This window comes from Camelus dromedarius, unplaced genomic scaffold, assembly GCF_036321535.1.
Source record: "Camelus dromedarius isolate mCamDro1 unplaced genomic scaffold, mCamDro1.pat HAP1_SCAFFOLD_179, whole genome shotgun sequence".
Taxonomy (NCBI): Eukaryota; Metazoa; Chordata; class Mammalia; order Artiodactyla; family Camelidae; genus Camelus; species Camelus dromedarius.
The window spans coordinates 2,685,123-2,706,767 of NW_026989756.1; the positions used below are offsets into that span (position 1 = coordinate 2,685,123).

Genomic DNA, 21,645 nt, shown 5'->3' on the forward strand with positions numbered 1-21,645 from the left:
CTAAGTCTGGCGAGGTATAGAAGGCTACCAGCTAAATGTGTCTTCTTCTGGAAAAGAGGGAGGCTCACCAGCTCTTTACTGTGGAGCCTGAGCCTAGGGGAGGGTGGTGAAGAACCGCCTTGTAAGTATCCAATTAACAAAGTGGGTGATGAATAAAGAGACGTGAGCTTTGATGACAGAGATGATACTACTATTCACTTGTCCTGTAAAGTATGTCTTCACGTTCAGTGATCAATAACTCGGCGTCCTCAGGGATTGAGATTATAGGAAAATGCACAGCCCGGGCCCAGACCTCCTCTGTGAGCTCGTGACACTGCACTTAGATGTCTCAAGGGCAACTCGAACTCCACCTGCAAAGAGCTGACTTCACGGTGCTCCTCCCATAGCCGTCCTGCCCAGGGCCCCTGGTTGGGAGGGAAGGTCTCTCTGCCCCTCCCAGCTCAGGCCCATCACTCACAGATGTAACTGGACCCCTCCTTCAGGGCTCAGATTTCCTCAGTCACCGAGCCCCACCACCCACACCTAACCTTCCAGGTACTCACAGGCACTCCCTCAGCAATGACTCTGGGCTGGGGACCATGCTGCACACTGTGAGAATGTTATCTCACTGGATCTCCACAACAGTCCTGGGAATTGGGTATATCACTGCTTCAATTGATTAGATAAATTGTTTCACTTCCTTGAGTGAGTCATCCAAAGTGACACATCTACTGAGCCACAAACATGGGACTGAAAACCACTTGAAAATTGAACACTGCTACACCTCGCAGCCACCCTACTCTGATTCGTCACATCACTTTCTGCCGAGCCTACTGAATGTTTGCAAGCATTCTACAAACACAAAAGTGATCTACGAGAGCACCCCACTCCCCTACTTAAAATCTGTCAATGACGGTTCACTGCTCTTCAGAGAAAGCCTCACCAGGCCTGAGCACAGCCCAACGGCCCGGCATCCTCGTTCCCTGCGCGGCCACGCCGCCTCACCCACCACGCAGCACAGTGCCATATCCAGGACTGGGATGCTGACTCCGTACAACACGGGGCTCGTCTCACTCGAACAATGATCACCCTCTTCAGTGGTCACCCTCTTCATTTCTGACTCTCAGAAAAATATTTTCTCAGGATGAATCAATATCTTTTTCCTTACAACTTCCAGTCATTGATAATGAGCTCCCCCCAAAAGAGAGAAGACTTAATCCTCAGTCTCCTTATCTGTAAAGTGGAAATAGCAAGGAAATATGTAAGGTTTTCAGAGAAATAAAATTCATGTGAGTCTGAGGGACAATTCCTAACATACAGTAAGCACTCAATATGGGCTTACTTAGTATTAATAAGAATATGTTGCATTCCAGCAACCTTAAATCAATGTTTTATGGCTTTGTCCAACAGACTACTGACAAACAGTTGGACGAACCCCTTTGAGCAGATCAGCACAAGTGTATTGGGAGAGGTAAGCACTGCCTCCAGTTACAGCTCAAACTCTTACATGTTGTTTGAGCATTTAGTTGTCGTTATTGAATAAAGACAGGTGTTCTTTAGTCAAAGCTCCTGAAACATAAATCTTCAAAGATAGATACAAATTAGGTTTCAAGTACAACATTCTCACTAGAAATTATTTGAAAATGATAGTCTTAGCTCCTCTGTACATCAAAAGGGCATGTTCTTAATGTATCTGACTATATACACTGAAAGGATTGTTTAAAAGAAATTAAGATGAAGCCATCCTAAATAAGTTCTCAGTATCATCTGCACAAAGCCCCACCCAAGGGTCTCATTTCTCACTTCCACATAGGTGTTCAGGTAGTTTAACCTGGGTCTTGGTTTTTTATAACACAGGGGAGGGAAGAGTTGTGGATAGATTTATGTAGCAAATATAAACCTAGTGTATTTTATGTGTAGGAATCCTAGAAATAAAAAAATTGATATATAGTCCCACCCTTAAGAAGCTCAGCCTTTCCATTTACAACAGCATTAAAAATAAAATGGGAGATACATTTAACAAAAATTTACAAGATTTGTACATTGAACAATTTGAAGTATCACTGAAAAAATTTTAGAAGATCTACATATATGGAAGACATCCCATGTTCATGGAATGGTAGACAATATTGTTAAAAATGTTAAGACTCCCCAAAGTGATCTACAAATTCAGTGGAATCGCTATCAAAATTCCAGCTGACTTCTTTGCAAAAATTGAAAAACTGATCCCAAAATTCATATGGAAGTGCAAGGGGCCCAGGACATCCAAAGCAATCTTGAAGAAGCAGAGCAAAGTGGGAGGACTCACTTTAAATGTTACTACAAATCTATAGTACTGAAGTCATTATGGTACTGTCATAAGTTTGGATACATAAATCTATGAGACACAGTAAAAATTCCAGGGGGGAAACTTACATTTACAGTCAGTTTTCAACAAGGGTGCCAACAACACTCCATTGAAAGAATAGTCTATTCAACGAATGGTGCAGGGAAAGCTGGGTATCTGCAGGCAAAAGAATGAATTTAGAATCTGAAACCCCCTATTGTATATAACAAATAAAAATTAATTGAAAATGGATCACAGACAGAAACGTAAAATCTAAACCTATAAACTTTCTAAAAGAAGACATAGTATAAATCTTTGTGGTCCTAGGATAGGTTATGGTTTCCTAGATACAATACCAAGAGCAGAAGTGATTAAAAAAAACCAGATAAACTGGACTTCATCAAAATTAAAACCGCTTGTTACAAAAGACATCATCAAGAAAGTGAAATGAAAGGGGAAGTGGGTAGCTCAAGTGATAGAGTGCATGCTTGGAAAAAAATAAATAAATAAATAAAATAAATGAATAAATCTAATTACCTCCCCTATAAAGAAATTGTCTTAATGTTTAAAAAAAGTAAAGTGGAATGACAATCTGCAGAATAGTAGAAAAAATTTGCAAAGCATATATCTAATAAGAGACTAGTATCCAGGATATAAAACTAATGCTTACAACTGACCAATACAAAGAAAATCGACCCAATTTTTAAATTTACCAAGGAATTAAATAGATACACAAATGGCCAATAAGCATATGAAAAGATGCTCAGCATCACTAGTCAAATCAAAATCAAAATGAGATCTCATTTTACACCCACTAGGATGGTTATAATCAAAACACGGACAATAACAAGTGTCGGTCAGGAGGCAGAGGAATGGGAACCCTCAATATGCAGCCATTGGAAAGGGGCAATGGTGCAGCTTCTTTGGAAAAGTCTGGTGTTTCCTCAAAAGTTTAGTGTTATCATATGGCTCAGCAATTCTACTCCTACATATAGGGTCATCCCTCAGTATCCTCGGGGGATTGGTTTCAGGAACCCACCACCCTGGATTCCATAATCCAAGGATGTTCGAGTCCCTTTACAACCAGCCATCTGGATCCATGAAGTGGAAACTACAGATATGGCGGGCCAACTCTACAGCCAACAGAATGAAAACATATTCTCACAAAAATATGCACATCAATATTCATAGCAGTATCATTCAGAGTAGCCAAAAGTTACAAACAATGTCCATCCATCAATGAATGGGTAAAAAAATTATGAAGAATAGTCCCAAAAACTTTTGGTCATTGAATCTTTGACAAAGGAGGTGAGAACATACAATGGAGTAAAGACAGCCTCTTCAGAAATTGGTGTAGGGAAAACTGGACAGCTGCATGTAAATCAATGAAGTTAGACTACTCCCTCACAGCACACACAAAAATAAATTCAAAATGGCTTAAAGACTTAAACATGTAGACAAGACACTACAAACCTCTTAGAAGAAAACGTAGGCAAAACATCTGACATGCATCTCAGCAATGTTCTCCTAGAGCAGTCTACTCAAGCAATAGAAATACAAGCAAAAATATACAAGTGGGGTTTAATTAAACTTACAAGCTTTTTCACAGCAAAGGAAACAGTAAGCAAAACAAAAAGACAACCTATGGAATGGGAGAAAATATTTACAATAAATGAGACTGTCAAGGGGTTTATTCCCAGAATATATAAACAGCTTTTACACTTCATAAGAAAGAAAATAAACAATTCAATCCAAAAATGGGCAGAAGTGCTAAAGAAACTTTTCTCCAATGAAAACATACAAATGGCCAATAGGCACATGAAAAAATGCTCAATATCATTATCAGAGAAATGCAAATCAAAACTACAATCAAGTATCACCTCACACCAGTCAGAATAGCCATCATTCAGAAGTTCACAAACAATAAATGCTGGAGAGGCTGTGGAGAAAATCGAACCCTCCTACACTGTGCTGGGAATGCAGTTTGGTGGAGCCATTGTGGAAAACTGTATGGAGATTCACCAAAAGACAAAAAATTGACTTCCCCTATGACCCAGCAATCCCACTCCTGGGCATATATCCAGAAGTAACCCTAATTCAAAAAGACACCTTCCCCCAAATGTTCACAGCAGCACTATTTACAATAGCCAAGACATGGAAACAACCTAAATGTCCACTGACAGATGACTGGATAAAGAGGTTGCAGTATATTTATACCATAGACTACTACATAGGCATAAAAAATAATAAAATAATGCCATTTGCAGTAACATGAATGGACCTGGAGAATGTCATTCTAAGAGATGTAAGCCAGAAAGAGAAAGAAAAATACCATATGAGATCGCTCATATGTGGAATCTTAAAAAAAAAAAAAAAACAAAGAAAGAGAAACTTATCTACAGAGCAGAAACAGACACAGAGACATAGAAACCAAACTATGGTTACCAGAGGGGAGATGGTGTGGGAAGGGATAACTTGCGAGTTCAAGGTTTGCAGATACTGATTATGTATAGAATAAACAGCAAGTTTATACTGTACAGTACAGGGAAATATGTTTAATGTCTTATAGTAACTTATGTTGAAAAAGAATATGAAAATGAATACATGTATATTCCTATATAACTGAAGTGTTGTGCTGTAAACAAGAAACTGATGCAACATTATAAACTGACTAGACTTCAATGAAACTATTTTTAAATAGACCAAAAACAAAAAAAAAAAAAAAGAAAAAAGATATTATTAAACCAAAAGAATAAATTACTGTTTCAGGCTACAACATGGATGAACCTTAAAAAAGTATGCTGAAATAAGCCAGACACAATAGGACAAATACTGTCCTTTTAGGTGAAGTGTATCTAAGTGTTCATTGTACTACTCCTGTAAATTTTCTGGAAGTTTGAAGTCTATTAAATTAAAAATAAAGTGTATTATTCATTAAAAACATAAAACGATCCCTCACAGGAGGGCTTTAAATAATAAATGAAGAAATGCATGTAAATCTCCTGGAACAACACTTTGCACGTCCACAGACAGTCACTGTTGTCACTGCGACTCAGAGGTTGGTACCAGCGCTGATGAGAGCTGCCTCCACTCGCTGCCCTGCAGATAGGTGTGAGGGCCTGGGGTCTGACAGGCAGGGTGACCTGGAACCTGAGTCAGACACAGCAATGCCCCAGACTCTGTGTTACCCAACTTTCTTATACAAGTTGCTACATGTAACGTAAACACGCTAGAGGGATGTATCTTACAACATAGGCAATACAGTCAATGTTTTACAATAACTATAAATGGAGCAAGTATTGTACACCTGAAACATATCATATTGTAAATCAGCTATACCTTTAGAAAAAATTAAAAAATAATGTAAAAATGTTATAACTTTAATATCAGTCCAGTTTTTAAGTAACTACTAAACAGCTTAGAATGTATAAAAGCATTTAAGTGTGATGTTTATTTACATATTTATTTACTTTCAGCCTCCTGCTAAAAGAGAATTTAAACAATTTTTTAAACACAGCTTAACAACCATAACAACAAAAAGACAAAAGTGAGAGTGAAAAGAAAATGGAGATTCAATAATTAAAAGTAACCAGGGGGAGGTAAAGTCATAAAAATGGATGCCATGAAGTCAGGGTAAGTGTTAAAGGCCGACTAGAAATTCAGCTGTAAGATTTTTGGCAGCTAAAGCAAAAAGAAAAAGATGAAGGGGCGGGTGGTAGAGCTCAGCGTTAGAGCGTGTGTATAGCATACACAGGGTCTGGGTTCAAGCCCCAGGGCCTCCACTAATAGATAAATACACCTAATTACCTACCCCCCCAAAAAGAGCCCCAAAGAAAAGAAAAAGAGAAATTTGTTTCCTAAAAAAACCTGATATTAAATTTAGATTAAATACTAAAAAAAAAGAAAAAAGAAAAATAGAAACAAATGAGTGACACAAGCGATGATGCCCGTGAGATAAATCTGCGGTGGCAGCTGGCAGGTCCCCATGTCCCACGTGGGAAAATCTGAAACATCCTTCACACCACCCAGAGTCATCCTCAGCCTACCCCACCCCTCCCCCTGTTAAATGCAGGAGCACAGCCAGGGCCGGTCCTTTGTTCTCTCTGTGTCATCACAGTGAGACAGGATGGAAGGGGGCAGAGCACAGCCATTCAAGGAAGGCCACAGCAATTAACATCAAAATGGTGAAGGATTCAACCCCCAACAGGCCTTGAGGCTCAGGATGAAGAGATTTAAGTTCTAGCAGATCTTGAGCTTCATTACACACCCATTGTAATAGTAACATGGTGAATAACACACCCCCAGGCACTATGGCAGTCCCAAGGCTAGCCAAAAAAGGTCAAAGGGTGGGAAATGGCCAACTCCCTGGGAATTCCAGCCCCTTGCCCTTAGGCTGGTCCTTCTACTTATTAACATATGAAACCACCAAGCCCATGAATACAAGCAACACAGCACCTCCTAGGGGTCACACCTCTCTCTCCCGCTTCAGAGAAGGCCCACACTCTCTGGAGTGTGTACCTACTTTTAATCTGAGCATCAACCCCCACACATCGTGGAATTTCTCTTGCATTTCAATGAATCTCTCTGAATAAATCTACCTTTACTCAACAGTGGCTTGCGCTTGAATACTTTCCTGCATGAAGCCAAGTACCCACATCTGACAGGGCACATCCAAGGGGCTCAACCAAAGCCTGGGACACAGCCCTTCTCATGCCCCACTTATTTTTTCTTGTATCAACAGGACTGGGTTGTGAAGGGAGCTCTAAGGCCCCGGCTAAGGGACAGAAGCAGCCCCAAGGGCTCGAATTGGCGGGCAGCCTCTCCCCCAGCAGGGGCCCTAGGGTCTGCCTGGTTCTCTGTGTTTCCTTGTTGTGCTGAATCCCCAGCCACAGAGCATTCTCCCTAGGCCTGTGCCCACAAAACCCTTCTCTCCAAAATACAAGCACATCATATCACAGTCCTCTTGTTCAACCAGGAAATGTTCAGCCCACTATTTCCCTCCCCAGTAAAGTACCTAACTGTCCTCCCTCCCATCCCACCACTTCTTTCTTTGTGACAACTCTGCACTCCCCACCCACCATCCTGAACGCAGGTGCCTTGCTGGCTGGGACCGAGATGTTTCAGTCTTACACAGCCTGCGTCCTTTCACTTTCCCCTTTCTACATTAAAAAGCCTTTCCTGAGTCTCCCACCCATCTGATTCTGAACTTCACAAAGTGCTGATGTTGCAGTCACTGTGTGCATACATCCCAGGTTTTGACTAGGTTCCCTTCACAAGATCCTCATTAAGGAGCTGCATCAAGAAGTTTAAAGAGGCTATTCTTACATCTGAGTGGAGGAGCCTGCATAAAATTTAAATGGCTTTGAATAGACTGTTAACCAGGGACAGAGAGGTCGCAGGTCCTAGTCAACAGTGTCATGAGGCAAAATGTTCTTCAAAGGCTCAGAGTGGCTTCTGAACACAGAGTCGGCAGGGAGGAGGTGACAGGCAGTGAGTGGAGTGTGTGACAGAGCTTACACTCCCCCAGCTTGGGAAGAATTGAATTTTTTTCTAGTTTTCCAAACAATTTCTTACTACCTTTTTCTCCTACTGTCACATACCATTTCCTACGAATTAAGAAAATCAATATCAGTCATTTGGGCCACTTGGGAGAAGCTACACGATGCCATTCACAGGGCTGGGGCATGACAGCCACGCGTCTAGCTTGAAAGACCAGTGGGGGTATTTCCAAGGTGATCACGGGCATGCAGCAAACTCCCCAGCTTCAATGACCTCATCTCAAAAGTGGGGCCAATAAAACTACCAAGCAAAGTGCGTGATGATTATGGCCAACATCTGTTTACTAGGTAAGTGCCCATGACAGCTGCTGCTTAATGGGGAATGAGTATGACTAACAAGGCCGTCTACCTGGTCACATGCTCCCTGCCTTCCTGCCTTGGTGCAGCAGCAGAGCTTGTTTAGCTGAGATGAACGCCCCCAGAGCAGCCCTAACGGGTAAGCTCCCAGAGCTGCACGGCCAGGCCTGTTCCTTTCCTTCTCAGAGCTGATCACAGTTTGCAGTCATCTGTTTTTATGTTTATCCTTTTTGTAACTGCCTCCACCCCGGAGTTTTGCTCAAGCAGCACAGGGCCAGGTATGTCTTGCTCCCTGCTGGATATTCTGGGCTGGGAGACAGCCGAGCACACATCTGGCTCAGGTGTTGAAAGGAGAGGGCAGGAGGCCCAGGGGCCCATGCTGAACTGAGGCCCCTGCACCCAAAATTATGGTCTGACTTTGGGCAAATTACACAGTCTTCTTTACCCTGAGATTCCTCATCTGTCCATGAAAATAACAGACCATGGCACACATATTTACCAAGATAAAAGGAAATAACCAAATTCACAACCTATTCAAGGGGCTACCAGTGCATCCTCAACAGACAAATGCTGCCTTTACAGCTCTGACACACGCAAAGCGGGACGTCCACACACAGTGAACACTGCTAAGTGCCAGTGTGTTAAGTGCTTCATGTGTGCTATAATACTCTTTACAACTTACAACAATCCCAGGTAGAAACCAATATTATCATGCCCATTTCACAGATTCACCAACAGGTTAGGAGAGGTTACATTCTAGTCCAAGGCCCCATGGTGAGGAATTGGCAATTTAAACCTGTATCTGGGCCCAGGCCTGGGCTCCATCTTTCTCCCATCCACTTGACCACTTGCCTATGAAATCCACCTGTCCAATACACAAGTTTGCAGCCGGCCAGCTCTTGAATGCAATTTTTGCCACCGTTTCTCAATGTTCATTAATTACCATAAACTGTTCTCAAAACCACTACAGAAAAGAAAGGTGGGCTTACGTCCCTGCCCACAAAGAAAAGGAATTCTGCCTTGCCTTCTCCTGTAATGTGCAGAACACCTTCCCTACACCACCAAATCCTTTTGTATGCTTCCTCCATGTTTATGTTTGCACACGGCTTATTAAATTAGAAGGTACCTGAAGTAATTCCATCTCGGTTGCTTTCCAAGTTTGCAGATTATCCATAATCATTCTGTGACCGAAAATACTACAGTGTGAATGAAAATACTGCAAACCATGTCAGTAAACAAAGAATGCTGAAACCAAGTCATCAGTGGCTGCCAACACACCCCAGCGAGGACAGGCCTGCAGCCCAGCCTCTACAGCCACTCACAACGGTGCCCTGTGAGCAGACTCAGAATAAGAAAGGACAGGATACTTGCCCTAGATAGCTAGGTGCTTGTCTAAAGAATGAATTCAGTGAGTCAAAATGTTTGCTTCCTCCCATACATGGAAAAGCACTAAATTCTTGAACTTGAGATACCTGGCTTTCTTTAGATAACAAGCAATCTTTTATTGTTCCAACAACCTTGTCTTTGTTGTAAAGCTCCTATATATCCTAGCTCCTCCCCAACCTCTTCGGAGCAGTCCCTCAGAGCGATCTGAGAGGCTGTCATCCAGGCTCGAGTCCTCCCGCCAAATAAACATAACTCTTAACTTTTAGGCTGCACATGTATTTCAGTCAAAAGTTTTGGACACCAGGAAGGGACCCAGAGCAGACTTCTCTCCAGCTGAACTCTCCAAGTTACTGGAGCCTTGGTACCAGCATTGGCACTTTGTGCCCATCTGCCTCCTTGGGGAATCCAGATGAATTTGGGTGAGTCTCTCCTGGTTCTTGGATCTCCCATATTGGTTGATGATCCTGAGTTTTATTTGGCGGTGTATCCAGGTACCTGGCCCTCCAGTTGAAAGATACTGGGGGGGAATAACCCACCCAGTGGAGACATACTGGGTGGGGCCTGGTTGAAAGATAACAGGAAACACCCACCTTGAGGAGACGTCTGAAGTGGGGCTGGTGGAAACATACCAGGAAAATACTCACCCAGTGAAAACGTCCTGAGTGGGTCCCAGTTGAAAGACACTGAGTTCAGGACTAAGTGGTTAGGTAAGAGGCTGGTCTAATGTTGTCTTCGATTTGGTTACCTCCATTAAATTTTTCAGAATAAAAGTAAAACTCTTATGAGGAACCTTTCAACTCCAAAAATGGGACCCTCCTCCTGGCTGGTAACAGCTTTCTTGGGTGACGGAGAAACTTTCAGGAATGGTAGAAGCAAAGACTTCATGCCATAGTGTTGTCCCTGCGGGAAATCTTACCAGCAATTTTATTCTGAGAACCCGAACTTACAATGGGAAATAGAACTTTCAAAAAAAAATTTAAAAAAAAATAAAAACACAGAACAGAAAAGAAAAAGAAATGACAGATTGCCAGCCTCCAACTAATACACTAGCCAGGTTTATATACGTACAAAACTTACAACATTAATTAGGAATTAGAAAAAAAAAACTCACCCTGAAAGTAACTAACCAGACCTGATAAAATATTTTTTGGAATTCTGAACTTATAAGAACAAAATCCCATTTAAGGGGAACTTGGATTTCTCTTCCTGTGTCCTTGAAATTAAATGTTTTATCTTTCTCTGGGTGTTTTATGTGTGTGTACGTATGTATATATGTGTTTCTTTTTTTTTAAATGACACCTTGGACTCTGTCATACAAAAGGTACAAGTATTGTGTATATATTGTGGCCACGCAAATAAATTGGGATTCTCAAAAATCCTTTGATTGTACCAATTTTCAGATATTTTGCCATCTTAACCGTTGTTGCATCAGCCTGGACCACAAAGGCTTTTAGCTTTTGGAAAGTAAACTTTTGAATTTTATTTAAGCAACACCCCCACTCTCATGTGGAAAAGCCTCTTCATCTTATTGGTTTAAAATCACTATATATATATAGATAAATTGATGGCCATATGATGGATCCTTTAATTTGGGAAAACTTTTAAATTGGTGAAAGTTGAAAGAGCTCTCAGTATAAACAGCCGTTTTATTGGTACCTATTAAAATCAAGTTTAAAGGTAGAAAAATATATCTAATGGTTAACCTAAGAAATTAGTTAAAAAAAAAAACTGGTTTGAAAACCTACATTTGTGTTTTTCCTTTCCGATCAATGGTTTTAGAGATGCTAATAAATACCTAGAATAATTAATGTTAATTAGGCTGAATAACTGGAAAAAGGATTGTAAAAATGTCAAAAAAAAAAAAAAAGATAAGGGGCTTATCCCAAATGGATAAATATTTTTATATGGTTATTTTGAATGAGATAAATAAAATGGACATTTTTGGATTTAGATACAAGGTTTTGATACTACACTATGTAAAGTAAAAAAAAAAAAAGGGCCAAAGAGATCACCTACTGCCCCCCAACATTAAAGTTCAAACAAGTCCGCTTTAGCACAGTTTAAAATATATGTATTTATAGAGCTAAAAAAAATACATATTTATAGACTGAAATAATTGATCAATGATTGGGACAACAGACCTGTTAATCAAATTGAAAATTGAGAAGGGCCTAAGCTCTTTGGCTGAAACTTGGGAATCCCAGAGACTTTTCTATATAATTAGATACAATGCACAAAAAAAAAAAAAAAAAAAAAAAAGCTTCTGACACTCCTTCTAGAAATAGGAATTACTGATTAAACCTAATAAATATAAAAATTAAAGGTACAAGTTTTAATAAAATTGAGATAAAAGTTTGTAAAATTGGTATATTAAATGGGCTTTATATAAAACTTTTGCTTAATTATATTGTGGGATAGATATATTTCAATGGAAAAACGCTTCCCCTTCTTGGTATTATAAGGCTGGGCACATATCTGTCCCTTAGAAAATATTAATTGAACAAAGTAAAGGAAACCAATAGAGTTTCGTGAGCCTTCCAATATAACTTAAAATTAAAAACTAATATTCAGTGGCTAATAGACAATAAAATAAGAGGTTTACCCTGGGTTTAACTTATAACTCAAGGAAAAGAGACCTCACTAAATACCTTATGCAAGCTTTGGAAGACATTCTAAAGTAAATCTTAAATTTATAAAACATGGAATTCTTTGTTTACAGCTCTTCTCACTGATACAAAAAAGCCAATTAAGGAGATACAATTGGACCTGCATGACAGAGCAGTTCTCTGGGGAACTGGAAGCATCTGTCTTTGTCTTGCAGATCGGAAATATAAATACAGCAAACAGTGACCTAGGACTGAACCTAATTAGCTCAACGAGATAATACTTAAGGCCAAGAAATTTTTGGCATTTTAGAACTCATAACTCTGACGCGTCCTTCAGCATTTGTCAAGAAATCTTAAATGTCAGTTTCATAAATAGTAAGCCTTAGTGATTTGAGCAAGCAAATTCAGCTTAATCCAACTATTATTATATCTATCTTATAAGTAAGTTTTAAAGTGAACCTATGAGATCTCTAGCTTTTGTCTGTTTATAAGCCTGCATACACATTATAGATGTGAGATATTTCTACAGCTGAAAAAATAAATCAAAGTCATAGATCTCTGCTTAATTGACGTAAAAAAATAAGAGCTTACAAATTAAGTATTTTTAAAATAAAAACTGACCAAATTGACTTTCAGCATCACGTGAACTGGAAAATATTCAATATTAAGATAACACTTGGTATTGTTTAGTTTAAGTATGTTCTAATTAATATAGACATCTTTAAAGTCATCAATATTAAGTACAATACCTTTACTGTACCTAGTTTTAATGAAAGTCAAATAAGATCCTGTTATATCTGTTGCAGAATTGTCAAGAAAAAACAATAGTAATGTGGTGTAGTAAAATTTTAAGTAAATTAAGTGGAAATGAGATGAGAGCTTTGGGTAAATTTTTAAAATATATTTTTAAAATGTATGGTTAAGATAATCTCTAAAAGTTTGGTATCTTTAAATTCTAGAGTTGTACTAAATTAAGTTAAATGATAGGATTTTATTAAATAGCTATGACACTTTCAGATAAAATAAGATTGAAATATGAATTATTTAACATTTAACTTACCCTTACAGAGAAAGTAAAGGTGATTAGAAATATTAATAAATGGTTGGTGCTACCCTGAAATAATCTCTATTATTAAGGGTATAATCTCAGTATCCTAGGAAAGTAAGATAAATGTGTAAAGGTAGATATATGAATGTAATTATATTTTGTTAATAAAAAATAGTGACTTTCTTCTGAAGCTGGTTACTTCTGAATGGAAGAGAAAATAAAGGACACACTAATGTGAGTATAGAAAGCTGTGGAACGCTTGTGGAAGAGGAACCCTGAGGAAAGAGTTTTGTACGTGGTCAGAATTGGCTAAGTTTAGAATCAACTTGGGCAAAGTAAATGAATCTTAGAAGTAATCTGGTACAAGAATAGATTTGGTTTTCTCTCTGTTAAGATGACAAAATTTTCTAAAAATGTTAATCCACTTTCAGTAACAAATTGTAAAGCTTCTTATACCACATAACTGACCTGTTCTGCTTTTACCTTTAACGTATTTTCTTGTTAATGAAAAAGAACTGCTTTACAGTGATCTATATGTTTATCTGACCAAGTGTTCTGAAAACTTTTAACAAGCTCCCCAAATATCAATTTCTAATTAAAGTTCTTTTAATCTCCAGTTAAGTTTGGGATGCTACAGAGGGCCCCTGAAACATCCCAAAGAGAGATTTTAAACTAGTAAGTTTCATTTGGCATGTTAAATAACATGGTATTGTCAAATGAATAATAGATCTTCCTAGGTTATATTGTATGAGAAAATATTATTAATATAGATATTCTAGAAATTATATGGATTCCCTAAAATTCTGGTATATCTGAAATGTTACCAGTCATAATTCTAGTTATAGTGACCAGCTTTCTTTATCGATTATAGTGTAACGTTGTTTAACCATGCTTTTAAATCTCTTGTCATTTATATACAGTTAATTGTTTCCTTCTGATGATTTTGCAAATTGCTTTCTCCTCAAGGAGATTTATTGATTTCAAATAAATTTCAAATTATAGCACTGAACTAAACTGGGTAAGAAATTTTAAAGGTCTAATGAAAACTCTGAGTAAAAGAATTAGTTACATGGGACTGAGTAAACTGGTGAATATGGTTATAATTTTTGATTTTGTCTGAAATACTACTGGCTTTTAACCTGTTTCCCAGACATAAAGAAACTCTTCTCCTTAAGCTAGTTATGATTCACAGAAATTTGATAAATTATACTTATGTACACAGACTTGGAACAGTTATCTTTTCTATCTGACCCCTCAAGAGACTAAAAACTCTAAGGTCTCCAGTGGCTCTATCAGACAAATGAGGAAGATCATCTCCTAACAGATATAGCAATCTCAATGTATTTTAAGGATTTTAAAGAGAAAAGAATTTACCTAAATCTGTAAGGCAGAAATCCATGACAAGCCCTTGACGAGGCATTCTGGGCCTAAGAAAACCTTATTAACATTCTACCCTGAGAGTCCTTATTAAAAGTTCCAACACAGCCAATTTAAAAAAAGCCTATATAATCAAATAAACAGACTTAGCTTGTAAATAAATTAATCTTGATTTGACTATATTTGAGAAAACTGAGGGTAACTTTAGAGAGAAAAAAGATTATATTTTAGTGGATATTAATTTCTAGTTTTGTTGATTGAGGTCTATATTTACTTAGACATTTCCCAGATCATTCCTTGCTGTTATGTCACATTGCTGTAAAGTTTAATTGAATTATGAAAAGAATACTCTAGGTTTATTTCTGAGGCTCAGTAATCTATCCTTGGTAAAGTTCCAATGCCCCATGACCAGCAGCCAGGGGATTATACATACTGGAACAGGCATGACTTAAAGAACTGTCTCCAACCTGAATGGAAGGACCCTTTATCAGGTACTCTTAACTAGACCATACACACCAAAGCTGAAGGAAACGGACTTTCAGATTCATTTCCTATCAGAAACAGCCCCTGCAGTGCACTGGCCTATAGAGCACTGCTCACCTTAAAACAATGCCCAAATGGAGAAGAATCTACCAGGTCAGGATGAGAAGAAGACTGCAGACCCAAGACACAGAACCAGGCCTGTATGCCAATTACTTTGATAATTTCTCCTACCTTTGATTATGAACTACTCCAACTGCTAAGTTTATGGTAAATTACCTATGTCTAGTACTTCTGTGTTACCTTGGTGGGTTTCCCTACTCCAAGGCTCTAACTAGATAGCCCTCAGAAACGTTATTCTAAAAAGAAATTATAGTTCTGTTTAGGCCACTATTGATCTTACAAGGTGGGAGACCTCACCTGGCCAATTAATACCTGCTCTGACCCTGACCATAAATACGAAATTTCTCATAAGATCACTCAAACTCAATCAGGAACACAAGGAAAATTTTAACCCAAAAATATAACTTCTCGACTATTAAATTCTTACTCATGACTTTATAAACGTTACTAGCTGAATTACTTATATCCTGTCTATATAATAAAATTGTTGTCTGTTACATTTCCCAATGTGTAACTAGGCCTACAAAATTGATGATGGCTAAACATCTTGAAGGAATAGATAAAATTTATAACTCTGTGTAAAATAATTGTAATAGTGTGATTCTAGTTATGGTAATGAGCAACGAAGGGTAAACAATTCCTGGATCATAATAGACTAGTAAGACAGGCGATCCAGAGAACTTTTAGTATCAACAGGGTCTGATAAAAAACTAACACCTTGAATGGCAGCTCAGAAGATACTTCACCTGAACTAGGAATGAGCCATCCTAGCACTGTGGGACAAAATTGGTCATGAAACGTCTCTCAAAATATTGGTCGAATTTAGGACCAAGGGGGAGCACTGTGAATGAAAGTACTACAATGTGAAAGAAAATACTGCAACCATGTCAGTAAACAAAGAATCCTGAAGCCAAGCCATCAGCAGCCACTGCCACACCCCAGCGAGGACAGGCCTGCAGCCCAGCCTCTCAGCCACTCATATTGGTGCCCTCTGAGCAGACTCAGAATAAGAAAGGACAGGATACTTGCCCTAGATAGCTAGGTGCTTGTTAAAGTATGAATTCAGTGAGTCCAAATGTTTGCTTCCACCCATACATAGAAAACCACTAAATACTTGAACTTGAGATACCTGGCTTTCTTTAGATAACAAGCAATCTTTTATTGTTCCAACTACCTGGTCTTTGTTGTAAAGCTCCTGTATATCCTAGCTCTTCCCATACCTCTTGGGAGCAGTTCCTCAGAGTGATCTGAGAGGCTGTCATCCCGGCTCGAGTCCTCCCACTAAATGAAACACAACTCTTAATTTTAGGCTAAACATTTATTTCAATCAAGTCCCAGAATAGAAACAACTCATCACTTCTGTAATGGAATACACTGGATCAGGAACCAAAAGAGTGTTCTAGTCTTGAAAAACTACTGGTTCCTCTTTCTTCCTGTCATTATACAGTCCCACCAGAACTCATTACTTTGCTGTCTGCTCATCTGGTAACCAAACTCAGAGAAGAGTCAACTCAGCAGACTGCCCTACTGGGGAGAACAGCCGGCAAAAGCACTGTGGGTTGCCTGCCCTCCCGCACGCTCTGCTGACCCCTAGTGTCCTCCGTGGAGACCAGGGTAACAGAGCTGTTCCCAACAGCTGCAAAGTCCCACACGTTAAGAAAATCATTTTATTTTATACGATATGTTACGTATATACCCATCTCTGGAAACAGCTTTGCCAGAAGCCCAAATCTGCAACATTAATCTGCAAAGGCAAATCCGGTCCCTAAGTGAAAACAAATCTTAAGACGATGCTAAGGCCTCCAAAGTTCTCTCCACGACCATCAACCAAACTGCCTGCAGGTCTGCAGCTGCAGGCGGCAACATGTCTGCTTTTAAAGCAAACCCATCCTGCCCTCGGGTGCTACAATGTCCCTCTACGCCCTCCCATCTCAGGGTAAGAGCAGCCAATGCAGAACCTCACAGGGCAGCACTGACAGGACTGGACACAGAGGATCAGAGCTAAACTAAGCCTTCTGATGACACGAGCTTGTCACTGTGTCACTTTACAGGTGAAGATATATATAGAGAGAACTGGGGTGATCTTGCTCAAAGTCACACAGCTAATAAGTGACAAAGTCTATAACTCTGCTCCTCCCTCCGGCGTGACGCCCCAGCTGGGACGCCCACAGGGTTCTCTCGTGCTTGCCTGACCAGTCCATTCCTGTCACTCATAACCCACCACAGGGTCTGACCCTAGCCTGCCTTTTCAGCATCTTTTACCTCCAGTCTCTCAGGAACAAGGCTGCTCGGGCCACTGTATGACTTCCGGCTTCCCAAACCCTCCATGCTCAGGGTGGTCTTGCCTGTGCATCCAGCACCCTGCTCAGAGGCTCTTCCTCCCCTGCAGGAGGACGTTTCCACTCTCCGCAGGGACACCCCCTCAGGGAAGCCCTCTTCTCGCCCTCAGCACAGCAGGTGTCCCAGGCCACATCCCGAGCTGCCCCATTAGGACTGCGGGTGCCCAGGTTTGCTAGTCAGACCAGCAGCCTCAGAGCCAGGGATTATGCCCGGGTCTCCCTGCAAACCTACTGCCCGCCTCACAGTCCCCAGCCAGCAGGTCACCTGGACGTCACAGCAAGTGCCCCACCCAATCCAGAAGTCTCTTCATTTGCCAGCACCGCTGAAGACTGGTTTCCAACCTTTGGTCAGTTTTGCACAAAAAGGCACCTTCCACTGTGAACCGGGGGGGTTTTGCTTATGCTACCCACCCTTACTGGAAATGTCAAGGGAAACCAAAAGGCCTTTTCTCAACACTTTTTTGATGACACCCTCCCACCCACAATACTCAAATGTTCAAGAGAATTGGGTCCACGTGATTTTGTTTTCCTTACGCTAAGTGGCTCAAAACACTGTGGGATTATTTCTCTTTTGAGGGTATTTGTACTAAGTTTATAGGCTTTAATATGCTTTTGTCTCTCTCTTCAGTATCCCTAGTAGTTGCCACTTCTTACTCCCTTCAGCAGCCTCCCTCCCAACATCAAGTCTAGGAAATCAGCTGTGACGAGGGGCCCAGGGGCAGTCACAGAAGATGCAACTAAGGAACAGAGAGGCGGCATAATTTGCCCAAGGAGATCAGCTGCAACCCCTAACAGTGTGTGTCACGTCCCTCTGTTTAACTCTTATGCTAAGCAAGTTAACTTTTTATAGATTATAGTTATAAACAGATGAGGTATCAAAATATATACAAGGACACACATCAACTCTAAGATGTTGATTAACTCCACTATTTTGTTTCTATTTATTTTATTTCTGTTAAAAAAATTAAGAACCTCTGCAGTCAATAAAGCAAAATGTTACTGGGTTTTAAATCCAGAATATAGAGGTGTTAAGTGTGTCATTGCTCATACTTATTTGTATGTTCACAAGACAAACTGATTTGAAAGTCTCTCTCCCCTCACCCTACTCACTACTGGCTCTCACCAGAGCTCCCAGTCCACACATCTAACATCCTTTCATTTTACCCACAGCTGAACTCATCAGATTTTCCCCAGAACTCCCTCTGCAGGTTTCCCTCATCACAGCACAGCAGGACTATCATTTACCTCATTAATCCACCCAGAAACCTGGGCCTTACTCCATTCTAACTTCACAGACAGCATTAATCCTTTCCTTTTTACCATGGAAACATGTCTCCAGTCTGTTCGCTTTTACCCACTGACCATCCCACCGCTCAGGTGGAAGCCACCAACATGGCACACCTGGACTCACGAGTCTCCCAATGGGCCCTACAGCCGCTCTCCCCTACTTGAGACAAATGGGATTGTGTCACTCCCGCGCTTTTAGGACTCTTTTCAAACCCACTTTTCTTAGAAGAAACTCCAAGTTCTTCACCTGGTGAAGGTCTTTGCCATCAAACTGTCAGCTCAGGGAGGGCAGGACACGCCCTCTCCCGTTGGCCCCACCCTCTGGCAGAGCATCAGCATGGGAGGACCTGCTGAGCTACACCAGCCTGTAATCTAAACCTGGTCTTGATTTCTTAGCAAACTGCTTCACTTATCCATACAAATCCAAGGTAGATTAGAAAGATTTTAGATGTTGAGCTAGACTATTGATTTGGGGATTTTGCACTAGCAACCTGCAAGTACATGTTCTAATGATTCTGTCTTCTAAAAACCACACCCAGATTTAAGTAGTTCTTGTGGAATGTCTTCGGAGTAAAAGGGACTGTACTTTTACAGACTTTATATTTTATAACTTGAACAACCCACACAGGGTCACAAATGGGACTGCCTCACAAGTGACAGAAGACATGTGAGAGGCATATAGCAACAGGTCACAAAGATGGTAAGAGCAACGTTGATTCTCCAACCCCCGAAAAAATTCCTCAATGAACTGAAAACTCTGAATTTTGAAAGTAAAATACTATCATATAAAGAAATAAAATAAATAATCCTCTTCATCAGGGTTTCAAGATCTGACTCCAGAATTTTTAGCAGGCTATACTGAATCCTAGCACAGGAAAATCAGATAGACTAGTGGTGAGTAAGTTCCAGGGAAACGGCAGTAATTCCTCCACTTGTAAAAGGACATACACTCACCTGTCAAGGTGAACGTAAACCGCATTCTGGAGAAATTCGGAAGCTCCCAGGCTCTGCTTCTGGATGGCAAGTACACGGACAGCTTCGAAGCATGCTTCTAACTGAGTCACCGGCATTCTTACACTGCAGGGGGAAACGGAGGCCCTCAGTCATGAGCTGAGATGTTCCTGTCGTGTCTCACAGTCCGTGCCTCGGGGACTCAGTGCCCTGCAGCAACCCGGCCCCAGGCGAGGACCCGCAGCATGGCCCACCCAAGCATGAGGTGCACTGAGCTTGAGAAAGCCCATCCCCAGTGGGGGCAAGAGGTGCTGGTGGGGTTGTGTGAACCTATAAATGCTCACAGAAATACACCTACATACAATCAAGTGATACAATTAAGAGTAGCAGGCTATTTAACAAAATTTCAATTGTCAGTGGAAATTTTACCATTCCTTTCCACTTGTCCCCTGCACTCTGAGACAGGCTTAGGCTCTCTCACACCTGCAGCTCTGATGCAATCGTTGTGAAGTCATTTTGCTTTGCTGCAAGTGTCTTCGCTCCTCGTGTCGCTGTGACTGTCGTCTCTTAACAGAGTCAGATGTCTTCCTGGATCTCTCCCTGAGTTCCTTGCTCCTGCTTCTCAGATCCTAAGATAAAGGGCAAGTGAAGACACATGACTATTAAAGGCACTGTGGACTTGACTAAAGCCTTCAGTGACCCCTAGGTGAGTGCTGCCCACCCCTTACCTTCGATTCTCAAGGTTCTGCCCAGGGTGACATCCAGACAGGATAGCGTCCTGGGCCAAATAAATGCTGTGTGGCTTGGGCTCACGGACAGGTGTAGGAGCTGGTTCCAGAGCCGGGCACCTCCCCACCTCTGCTCGTCTCTCTCCCGAAGCCCCGCTTCCAAGCCCCCAGGCTCCTTAATCTTCTGTCCTTCTCTTCTACTTTACTCCAAGCACTTTTCCTCTTCCTTTATTCCCTACTTATCCCCAGCTGGAGTGATTTTTCAATCACAGTATCTCAAAAAATTTCCGGCAGCTGAAAAAGAGGTCTCCAGAGGTCAATGCCCATATGCTGGTTCTTGAAGAGAGCCCCAGGTTAGGGAGACCCTCACCAACACTCACAGGGCATCAGACATGTTGCAGGGTCGACCACCCCCAACAAGAGTTTGCTGTGACCCCAAGGCACGCACAGCATCCCTGCTCACAAAAATGTAGTTGGCTCATTTATCCATTATTGAGAAGAAAAATTAAAAATTGCTCATGTTCCTTACTAAAATTATTTATGAGGTGGAAAAAGGAATTGTAATAGAAAAGAAAAAATTTGACTTCATGTTAGAAATGTTCCTTTGGCTTTAAACCTGTGCCCTGTTTTCTAGGCTCAGACATGCTAGCTCTGCACCTTTTGTAAAAGAAAGTTGCCTTTAGCCTGAAATATCCAGGAGGGCCTATTCTGCGGGCTCTGATCTTTAAGGATGTTAGCTCTTCTACACTTATGTAGAGATGGCAAGTTGCAAAATAGAGAATAACCTGTTTTTTTTTTTTTTTGGAGGTTTTAAAGGGTCACCGTGATTTGACCCACATGGACAGCTGCAAGAACAAAGGATTCCAAGGAAATCAATTCATACAGCAAGAAGTTTGCAGCCACCAACCACACCCCCGCCCCTTTTTAGTAAAAAAGGAGACTGAATTCTGACTTGGGGAAGAGGGTTCTCCAGGATATCAGTATGCCATCTTCTGGTTCTGCCAGCTTTTCAAATAAAGTCACTATTCCTTGCTCTAACACCTCATCTCCCGATTTACTGGCCTGTCATTCAGGAAGCAGAATTAGCTTTGACGTGGTAACTAAATGACTTCATTGGAGGTAGTATGTCTCCACTGTTTCCTCATTTCCAATGTGTCACA

At 40.7% G+C, this 21,645-nt stretch overlaps 1 long non-coding RNA gene across 1 annotated transcript; it reads right to left on the reverse strand.

Moving 5' to 3' along the window:
* Positions 1 to 1,049: 1,049 nt before the first annotated feature.
* On the reverse strand, positions 1,050 to 20,459 carry LOC135320539 (uncharacterized). The gene is made up of 4 exons (XR_010379716.1): positions 20,187 to 20,459; positions 19,761 to 19,883; positions 2,395 to 2,482; positions 1,050 to 1,212 (listed from the first exon to the last, which is right to left on the reverse strand). It is a non-coding gene; the product is annotated as an uncharacterized LOC135320539 (long non-coding RNA).
* Between the last annotated feature and the right edge of the window lie 1,186 nt (positions 20,460 to 21,645).